Below are 11,780 nucleotides of genomic sequence, written 5' to 3' on the forward strand. Positions count from 1 at the left end.
GATATGAATGTCCAAAATATTATATGACCTTGGCGCACAGCTTTTCTCTGTATTGTAAGTTTGATTTGCACTCTTGAACAAACGAAGATAATATTCGATTTTTTTTCCATTCTGGAGATTAACTTGATTTATGCATTATATGAGCAAACTTTCAAATGTAAATCAAGAATATATATATATATACTGTATATATATATATATATATATACAGTATATATATATATATATATATATATATATATATATATAATAATAATAATTTCTGTAGATTATTTCTTGATTCACATTTGAACGTATACTCATATAATGCATAAATCAAGTTAATCTCCAGAATGGAAAAAAAAAATCGAATATTTTCTTCGTTTGTTTAAGAGTGCAAATCAAACTTATAATACAGAGAAAAGTTTTGTGCCAAGGTCATATAATATTTTGGATAAAACCTTAGCTTCCGGTGAAACAGATCGAGATCATATCACCAAATCGTCCTAGAAGCTTTGCATGATCTTGAGTGCACACATTAGATGCAGACTTTTTACCGCATCCATTAGGATGAACTGTCAGTGTTCAATCCGGTAAATGAGTGAAAAGCCAATAGTGAGGCTATCAGCCAGTAAGCTCAATATTGTTGATGGGGAGGGACATTTTCTTTTCCAAGCTATATCCAGAAAAATGGAATAAGATGCTGTTGATGTGAAAGAAGTAAGATTATGGTGTTAGTGGCAAGAATAATGAGAAACATTTGTTCCTGTCCGTGTGAACTGATACCTTTCTCATGTATACGGTACGTGTATCTGTCACTGTGTTACCTCAGTTAAACATATTATACGTTATGCATCTTTTTCCTTTAGAAGAATCTGGCAATTACGATAAAGGTGTAAGAATCAATAGTGTTCTCTTCATTAAATGTACTAATAGTACATTTTCCCCCAAATTTTCATGGTATGTCTTCAAGTCTGTTGCGTCTATAAAACTGCAAATTTACAGTCAAATCCCCCAATGTAGTATGAATATTTCTTTTTGTGTGTGTTGCCAGTGTGAAACTGTTTGTTGGAGTGAGCATGAACCATTACCACACTTTTTTTTTTTTTACTTTTTTTTTTTTTTTTTTTTAGCAAATGATTTCTGGAATTTTTTTTTCTCAGGGCAAGTTTGGTAAATTATATTAAAAAATGGTGAATGGTACTGTGTGGGCCATTAACTTCAACCACCATCATTCTACCAATACACGCGGTCTGTATTTCTGGGTATGACTGGGCAAGAAAAAAGGCCATAAATATAGTAGATGTGCAGTTTCTTCCTGTGTATTGAAAGAAAACATGTAAATTGCACACCTAATTTTACGATATATATGCCGATTTCTCTGAAATCATTATTTCCAAATCATTTTTTTTTTTTTTTTGGGAGGGGGCTGACCCCCCTCCCCCGCAAGAATCAATAAGGGGGCCAGTCTCCCTCATAATTGCATTGTGCAACATGTAGTAAGATATCAAAGCCATGTCTGTCCTCCTGTTATTGTCTGTGAGAACGTTAAATTTGGTGAGGAATCCTGGCCCACCTAAAAATCATGGCTGAAAAATTGTATATACTAGAAGACCTGCGGAGTAACCAGATGAACTCACTTGGGAAGCTTTATTCATATTTTGTTGCTATTTCTGATAGTTTTTAAATTCTGGGAGGGGGCTAACCCCCCAGTAATCTTTGGGTGGCGGTCACGCTTCCCGACTGTCGCATTATGGATGATAGTCTACTGTACAGCTTGAACTAAGATGTCATATATATATTTGCTGTCATTTCACTACTTCTCAGAATATTTTATTTGGTTAAGAAGTTGACCCCCTTAAAAAAAAAAAAAAAAAAATGGTGGGACACGTTATATAGTGCAAGACAGTATTGTTACGTCCCAGTCCCCACACTGCCACAGGCTGCAACAGCAGTAGTACAGTACAGGAAGGACGTTGCCCAGTGAGTTGTTCTTCTTACGGTCAGCCTTTAGATGTGCAGTACACAAGATCAGCTGAGGCGAAAACAAACACTGGCTCCTTAAAGTTCACTGTCTTTATTTTCCAAATAATTCCACCAGTCGAGCAGGGCAGTACTCCCGAGGTGGATGGAAAGCTGATGACAGGGAGTGATGGAGCTCCCGTTTCATCAGCCCTCAGGACTAGTTCCTGACCATCCCCCTTTGCTGAACTTTTAGTGTCTCAGTTACACAGAGAGTAGGCCAGCATGCTCTCCAGTACAAATTTCTCTAACTATCTACACCAAACTACATGCACAGTACACACTACACTTCCTATTCAGATTCAACTAAAATGGCGTCTCTTCACCAAGCCTCGGAGTCCCCAGGGGGGGGGACCATAAATGCCCCCACCATCCGCCCCTATCCCGGTGCCGACTCGAGGTGCCTGGAACCACTGTCTGACTCTCATCTTCTTCATTTCTTCAACATTCGTGGCCTTTCCTCTACTTTTCGCTCTGTTGAGCACCACCTCTCCTCCTCTAAACCTCACCTTCTTTTTCTAACGGAGACTCAGCTGTCTGAGGCAACTGACAGCAAACCCTTTTCTGTATCCTCCTACTTTCTCTATACTCATTTCAAAGCCAAAGTTGGCTGTTGTGTATATATACGCAACGACTTATCTTGCTCTCGTGTTCCTGAACTCGATTCTTCTGAATTCTCTACACTCTGGCTTCGGCTTTCCAGTCATTCTCTGACTAAATATATCTGTGCTGTTTACTTATCCCATAATTCTACTGACTATCAAAAATTCTTCGACTATCTTACTTCTACGATGGAACACATTCTATCCATTTCTCCTTTCGCTGAAATCTCCATTCTAGGAGATTTCAATGTTCACCACCACCTTTGGCTCTCCTCTCCTTTCACGGATCCACCTGGTGAACAAGCCTACATCTTTTCTATCCTTAATGACCTAGAGCAGCTTGTACAGCACCCTTCCAGTATCCATAATCGCCTTGGAGAGAGCCCCAACATACTTGACCTTTTCCTCACAACTATGGTCAGACTCAAATATGAAGTCATTTTGGGTGGGGCCCGTGTAGGGGTTTCCCTCTCTACAGCTCTGCCAAACCTCCTCTCTCTCTCTCTCTCTCTCTCTCTCTCAGTTGATTGAGAAAGTTTTAATATATTTATAAGTTTTGTTTTCTTCTATATTGTTTCGACCTTTTTTCCACACCACCACTGAGGTAAAAGTCTTGGCGCGTTTTTTTTTTTTATAGAGGTTTCCCCAGTAGGCATAAGTCCTCTCTCTGATCTTTCTTCTAAAAAATACTTGTTCACATTGTAAATAAGTTCTTTCTCCCGACTGTGGAGCACACGAGAGCGAGTCGGAGTAGCTGCCATCGTGGGTGGGAATCAGGGAGAAAGTGACCGGTCACCTGTAGTCTGAGGTGGGTGTCCTTGACCTCTGGCAACGTTGGAAAGCGACGTTGTCACGTGGTGTGGAATTTATACAAATCATTGCTATTATCCTAAAAAGCGACACATTCATAGCACTATACTGTATAGCCTTATTTAATATATTTAATAAGTACAGAATATTTAATATACAATTTCAAATAGTAAATAGCTGACATATGACAGAGAGAGAGATAGGTACTGGGGTTGATGCGACAGAGCTGTAAAGAGAGAAATCCCCTATCGGGCCCCACCCAAATGGACTTCATATTTGAGTCTGACCATAATCCATCTGCTTACGATGTTAATCTTTTCTCTCTATTGGGCTCCTCCGATCACAACCTTATTACCTTAACCTGTCCTATCACTCCGGTACGGCCTGCGGACCCTCCAGGGAAACGTCGTCTGTGGCATTTTGGAGCCGCGGACTGGGAGGCCCTCAGGCAGTACTTCTTTGATTTTCCCTGGAATTATTATTGCTTCCATGGCCGGAAGCCATCTGAGTGTGCCTTGCGCATTATGGAGGTTATTCTCTCGGGAAAGGAAGCATACATTCCTTTCTCATGTCCTTTGACTAACGCAAGAAAACCTTGGTTTAATCACGCTTGTTCTAATGCTGTCCGCAACAAGGAGGGGGCCTACAAAAGGTACCGGAGCCAACCCACCCCTGAATCACATCATCTCTACGTTTCTGCCCGAAATCGTGCTAAGTCTGTTCTTCGCTCTACTAAAGAAAATTTCATCCATACTAAATGCTCTCAACTCTCCAACTCGAATTCTTCCCGCTCCTTCTGGCACCTTGCCAAAAATCTTTCTAACAACATTACCTCATCATCCTTCCCTCCTCTTTTCTACTCTGATGGTTCTGTAGCTATTTCTTCTACTGATAAAGCAGATCTCTTCGCACAGACTTTCTCCTCCAATTCCATCTTAGACGATTCCGGTGCTGTTCCTCCATCTCTTCCCTCCTCTGACTTCCTCATGGCTGACATTAAGATTTCTTCAGTTGATGTATTATCTGCCATCACTGGCCTCAGTACTAACAAGGCATATGGGCCTGATGGGGTCCCTCCTGTTGTTCTCAAGAACTGTGCTGCTGTGCTTACACCCTGCCTAGGCAAACTCTTTTGCCTTTGTCTGTCAACTTGTACCTTTCCTTCTTGCTGGAAGTTTGCTCTCATTCAGCCAGTCCCAAAGAAGGATGACCACTCCCAACCCTCCAACTATCGTCCAATTGCTTTAACGTCTTGTGTTTCAAAAGTTTTCAAGTCAATTCTCAATAGAAAAATTTTAAAGAATCTTTCCTATCACAACCTTCTTTCCGATCGTCAGTACGGGTTCCGTCAGGGACGCTCCACTGGCGGTCTTCTCACCTACCTTTCAGACTCCTGGTCATCCTCCTTTCGGGACTTCGGCGAAAGCTTTGCCATTGCACTTGACATCTCAAAGGCTTTCGATCGAGTCTGGCATAAATCTTTAATTTCCAAACTGCCCTCCTACGGTTTCCATCCTTCTATCTGTGCCTTCATCGCTAGCTTCCTTTCTGGTCGTTCTATAGCCGCTGTTGTAGACGGCCATCGTTCTTCTCCTAGATCTATCAACAGTGGTGTTCCTCAGGGCTCTGTCCTATCACCAACTCTCTTACTTTTATTCATCAATGATCTTCTAAGCTGTACATCTAACCCTATCCACTCATACGCTGATGACTCCACCCTTCACCTTTCCATTCGGTTCCCGCAACGCCCATCTCAACAGTTACTTCAACAAACAAGGGATGAGGCTATGGCATACCTAATGTCTGACTTGGCTCGTATCTCTGACTGGGGTAAAAATAATCTAGTTGTTTTTAACGCATCTAAGACTCAGTTCTTACACCTATCAACCCGACAAAATCTTCCTCAGGTATACCCACTAATGTTTAATAATATTCAGCTTAATCCTGCATCATCCTTGAACATACTTGGGATTTCATTTACTCGGGACTTATCTTGGAAAGATCTCTTGTAAAATCTGCTTCCAAGAGATTGGGTGTGCTAAGCCGAGTCGACTCTCTCTTTACCCCTGCACAATTGTTGACTCTATACAGGGGTTTTATCTGCCCCTGTGTGGAGTACAACTCTTATGTGTGGGGAGGCTCCCGACATACAGCTGTTCTCAATAGAGTGGAGTCAAAGGCTTTTCGTCTCATTAACTCTCCTCCTCTTACTGACTCTCTTCAACCTCTGTCTCTTCGCCGCACTGTTGCATCTTTATTTCTTTTCTATCGCTACTTTAATGGTCACTGCTCCTCTGAACTGTCTGCTTGCATTCCTCCACCTCTACGACGGGCGCGTAGCACCAGTCTGGCAGCAAACTCTCGGCCCTTTTCTGTCCAACACTCTAATGCAAGAGTTAACCGTTACTCCCAGTCTTTCATTTATGCAACAGGTCAGCTCTGGAACTGTCTCCCTCTGTCTGTATTTCCTGCTGCCTATGATCTCCAGTCTTTCAAACGCAGTGTCCAGGCATCTCAAAATGATCGGATCTTGAATTTGGCTCTCTATTGTATTTGGTTTTTCTCTTGGAGGGAACTGTTACTGCGGGCTCATGGCCTTTGGTTCCTTCTTCCTCGCATAAAAAAAAAAAAATCACTGTTCTCACAAGCACTGGAGCTATACACACTTTACTGATTGCAGTTACACTTAATGTTTAACAACACTTCACAGTTAGTACACATAATCCTTGCTAAGACTTCACTTATTACACAAGTACTGAAAATAATCTTCACTGACAGTAATTACACTGAATACACTTCACTGTCTTCTCAAGTTCCACTGATATACAAACTTCAGTAACCCGTCACTGTTTGCCACTGTTTTCACAAGTACAAAAATATACAACCTTCACTGACACTGACACTGCAGCAAAACCGACTGACCTGAAACCTGACTAAACTCCAAACTGACTTGATACCTCACGAAACTTGTTATAATCTCTATCCCATCCTTATATAAGCTTGCATTGTTCTAGAAACGTCCACTTCTCCAACATTCAAGGACATACTGTCTTGCATCAGCCCCTAGCAACAACAGTTACCAACTACAAGACATCAAAACATTCTAGAGTTCTCACATTACATAACACTCTAAATCATTAACCATACGAACTTGAATTACATAATTTAACAAGCAATTACTTAAATAATATATTATCAAGGAAAAGAGCACAAAAATAAATGAATGTTTAACTTACGAAATAACTACGCTCACAAACACCAGGCAAATTGGCAACTCTGACGACTCGTACCGAAACTTACAGTACCAGAAACGTCTCGAAGGTACGAGACTACCTAACTGGCAAAATCCCCTTCATAACAGTCTCAAGGAACCAGACAAACTGACCTAAGAAATATCGTTGAAATCCATGTCGTCCCTTTCCCCCGTTTCTGATCGTTTTTATTTGTGCGAGGATGGCTGTTCTCCAAATATCACATTACGGGCGAGGGTCCATTGTAAGGCATGTATTAAGATGTTAAAACCATATCTGACTTCCTTTCATTACTTCTGAGAATTTTAAATTTCGTGAGGGAGGCTGACCCTCACTAAAATACATAACTGCAGAATTGTTTTTAGTGGAAAAACTTCTCAGCAACCACCTAGACTCACGTAGGAAGTTTCATTCAAATCCATCAAATAGGCTAGGAGGGGTTCAAGCAGCACACACACACACACACACAGACACACACACACACACACACACACACACACACACACACACACACACACACACACACACACACACACAGACTGAATCTAGCGCAACGTTCTAGGGCACATTTCCTAAAACGACACTATCCTGCATCGCAAGGTTGATAATTAAGTACATAATTGATACAATTTTGCAAGTGAACAGTAGCAAAGCGTAATACATGGTAGTCTGTGTGCCGAAACTATTGTGGCAAAGGGGATGACACGTTTTTAAGACAGTCGTGATTGCCTTTATGAATAAACACATGCATTTGTTAATTTAATATTTGTTTTATATCAAACTGGCAAGGAATGTAAATTTGTTCAGCACTGCACAGCTTAGAACAATGATAACGCTACTGTGTAAGACTGAGAATGTGGTGGCTATCTTTTCTTCTTTCATGTCATAACATGCAACTTTTCCAACCAGTCTTGGAAGTTGTAATCTGTACCTCCTATGTTCTCGGTTTATTATGGCCTTTGGTTCCATAGTGCACGAAAAAGGAAAGGAACAAATAAAAAATCTTTACAATTTTTAGGATAATTCAGGGAGTTTGTGTTGACAATATATTCTTAGAATACACAATAATATTCACATCGACAAGGACGAAAGCGAAAACCAGTTTAAGAGGGCTGTCCTTTAGTAATTAAAAAATTATGTATGCTAATACACATATACTGTAGATAAACGCAAACTGGGATTATCACAATGCTTATCATAAATTGTAATAATGTGTATAGTATACATCTATCGATATCGTGGAATCCCCCTCTAAGTCTCTAAATATGCCGAAAATAAAAAAATGATGAAGTACGATTAGTTTTTCTAGTCTGAACGCGGACAACCGGCATAATTATGGCACTTGCCATAATTTGACTCTCCTAATGGTCCACGAGCCAAGGCAAATTTATTAACCCTGAAAAGTGCCAAAGGTTTGCAAATACTTTTTGTTTTTACATGACAGAAGAGTCCGACAGCAACACTACATCGAGTGAGTGGATGGTGAGCGCCCCCACCTACCACAAAAATGAATGCTAGGGGGCGCCCGGGATTGAACCAGGGACCTCTCGATCTGCACTCGATTACTCTACCGCTAAGCTACACCCCCGATATGTATGTCCAAAATATTATATGACCTTGGCGCACAGCTTTTCTCTGTATTGTAAGTTTGATTTGCACTCTTGAACAAACGAAGATAATATTCGATTTTTTTTCCATTCTGGAGATTAACTTGATTTATACATTATATGAGCAAACTTTCAAATGTAAATCAAGAATATATATATATATATATATATATATATATATATATATATATATATATATATATATATATATATATATATATATATATAATTTCTGTAGATTATTTCTTGATTCACATTTGAACGTATACTCATATAATGCATAAATCAAGTTAATCTCCAGAATGGAAAAAAAAAAATCGAATATTTTCTTCGTTTGTTTAAGAGTCCAAATCAAACTTATAATACAGAGAAAAGTTTTGTGCCAAGGTCATATAATATTTTGGATAAAACCTTAGCTTCCGGTGAAACAGATCGAGATCATATCACCAAATCGTCCTAGAAGCTTTGCATGATCTTGAGTGCACACATTAGATGCAGACTTTTTACCGCATCCATTAGGATGAACTGTCAGTGTTCAATCTGGTAAATGAGTGAAAAGCTAATAGTGAGGCTATCAGCCAGTAAGCTCAATATTGTTGATGGGGAGGGACATTTTCTTTTCCAAGCTATATCCAGAAAAATGGAATAAGATGCTGTTGATGTGAAAGAAGTAAGATTATGGTGTTAGTGGCAAGAATAATGAGAAACATTTGTTCCTGTCCGTGTGAACTGATACCTTTCTCATGTATACGGTACGTGTATCTGTCACTGTGTTACCTCAGTTTAACATATTATACGTTATGCATCTTTTTCCTTTAGAAGAATCTGGCAATTACGATAAAGGTGTAAGAATCAATAGTGTTCTCTTCATTAAATGTACTAATAGTACATTTTCCCCCAAATTTTCATGGTATGTCTTCAAGTCTGTTGCGTCTATAAAACTGCAAATTTACAGTCAAATCCCCCAATGTAGTATGAATATTTCTTTTTGTGTGTGTTGCCAGTGTGAAACTGTTTGTTGGAGTGAGCATGAACCATTACCACACTTTTTTTTTTTTACTTTTCTTTTTTTTTTTTTTTTGCAAATAATTTCTGGAATTTTTTTTTCTCAGGGCAAGTTTGGTAAATTATATTAAAAAATGGTGAATGGTACTGTGTGGGCCATTAACTTCAACCACCATCATTCTACCAATACACGCGGTCTGTATTTCTGGGTATGACTGGGCAAGAAAAAAGGCCATAAATATAGTAGATGTGCAGTTTCTTCCTGTGTATTGAAAGAAAACATGTAAATTGCACACCTAATTTTACGATATATATGCCGATTTCTCTGAAATCATTATTTCCAAATCATTTTTTTTTTTTTTGGGGAGGGGGCTGACCCCCCTCCCCCGCAAGAATCAATAAGGGGGCCAGTCTCCCTCATAATTGCATTGTGCAACATGTAGTAAGATATCAAAGCCATGTCTGTCCTCCTGGTATTGTCTGTGAGAACGTTAAATTTGGTGAGGAATCCTGGCCCACCTAAAAATCATGGCTGAAAAATTGTATATACTAGAAGACCTCCGGAGTAACCAGATGAACTCACTTGGGAAGCTTTATTCATATTTTGTTGCTATTTCTGATAGTTTCTAAATTCTGGGAGGGGGCTAACCCCCCAGTAATCTTTGGGTGGCGGTCACGCTTCCCGACTGTCGCATTATGGATGATAGTCTACTGTACAGCTTGAACTAAGATGTCATATATATATTTGCTGTCATTTCACGACTTCTCAGAATATTTTATTTGGTTAAGAAGTTGACCCCCTTAAAAAAAAAAAAAAAAAAAATGGTGGGACACGTTATATAGTGCAAGACAGTATTGTTACGTCCCAGTCCCCACACTGCCACAGGCTGCAACAGCAGTAGTACAGTACAGGAAGGACGTTGCCCAGTGAGTTGTTCTTCTTACGGTCAGCCTTTAGATGTGCAGTACACAAGATCAGCTGAGGCGAAAACAAACACTGGCTCCTTAAAGTTCACTGTCTTTATTTTCCAAATAATTCCACCAGTCGAGCAGGGCAGTACTCCCGAGGTGGATGGAAAGCTGATGACAGGGAGTGATGGAGCTCCCGTTTCATCAGCCCTCAGGACTAGTTCCTGACCATCCCCCTTTGCTGAACTTTTTGTGTCTCAGTTACACAGAGAGTAGGCCAGCATGCTCTCCAGTACAAATTTCTCTAACTATCTACACCAAACTACATGCACAGTACACACTACACTTCCTATTCAGATTCAACTAAAATGGCGTCTCTTCACCAAGCCTCGGAGTCCCCAGGGGGGGGGACCATAAATGCCCCCACCATCCGCCCCTATCCCGGTGCCGACTCGAGGTGCCTGGAACCACTGTCTGACTCTCATCTTCTTCATTTCTGCAACATTCGTGGCCTTTCCTCTACTTTTCGCTCTGTTGAGCACCACCTCTCCTCCTCTAAACCTCACCTTCTTTTTCTAACGGAGACTCAGCTGTCTGAGGCAACTGACAGCAAACCCTTTTCTGTATCCTCCTACTTTCTCTATACTCATTTCAAAGCCAAAGGTGGCTGTTGTGTATATATACGCAACGACTTATCTTGCTCTCGTGTTCCTGAACTCGATTCTTCTGAATTCTCTACACTCTGGCTTCGGCTTTCCAGTCATTCTCTGACTAAATATATCTGTGCTGTTTACTTATCCCATAATTCTACTGACTATCAAAAATTCTTCGATTATCTTACTTCTACGATGGAACACATTCTATCCATTTCTCCTTTCGCTGAAATCTCCATTCTAGGAGATTTCAATGTTCACCACCACCTTTGGCTCTCCTCTCCTTTCACGGATCCACCTGGTGAACAAGCCTACATCTTTTCTATCCTTAATGACCTAGAGCAGCTTGTACAGCACCCTTCCAGTATCCATAATCGCCTTGGAGAGAGCCCCAACATACTTGACCTCTTCCTCACAACTATGGTCAGACTCAAATATGAAGTCATTTTGGGTGGGGCCCGTGTAGGGGTTTCCCTCTCTACAGCTCTGCCAAACCTCCTCTCTCTCTCTCTCTCTCTCTCTCTCTCTCTCTCTCTCTCTCAGTTGATTGAGAAAGTTTTAATATATTTATAAGTTTTGTTTTCTTCTATATTGTTTCGACCTTTTTTCCACACCACCACTGAGGTAAAAGTCTTGGCGCGTTTTTTTTTATAGAGGTTTCCCCAGTAGGCATAAGTCCTCTCTCTGATCTTTCTTCTAAAAAATACTTGTTCACATTGTAAATAAGTTCTTTCTCCCGACTGTGGAGCACACGAGAGCGAGTCGGAGTAGCTGCCATCGTGGGTGGGAATCAGGGAGAAAGTGACCGGTCACCTGTAGTCTGAGATGGGTGTCCTTGACCTCTGGCAACGTTGGAAAGCGACGTTGTCACGTGGTGTGGAATTTATACAAATCATTGCTATTATCCTAAAAAGCGACACATTCATAGCACTATATAGCCTT

The 11,780-nt window shown here is 40.4% G+C and overlaps 1 non-coding gene across 1 annotated transcript; it reads right to left on the bottom strand.

Moving 5' to 3' along the window:
- Positions 1-8,180: 8,180 nt before the first annotated feature.
- Positions 8,181-8,252, bottom strand: TRNAC-GCA (transfer RNA cysteine (anticodon GCA)). The gene has a single exon. It is a non-coding gene; the product is annotated as a tRNA-Cys (tRNA).
- Positions 8,253-11,780: the final 3,528 nt, after the last annotated feature.

Source organism: Coenobita brevimanus, chromosome 116 (genome assembly GCF_032717465.1).
Source record: "Coenobita brevimanus isolate Jiangsu-jjx chromosome 116, ASM3271746v2, whole genome shotgun sequence".
Lineage (NCBI taxonomy): Eukaryota > Metazoa > Arthropoda > Malacostraca > Decapoda > Coenobitidae > Coenobita > Coenobita brevimanus.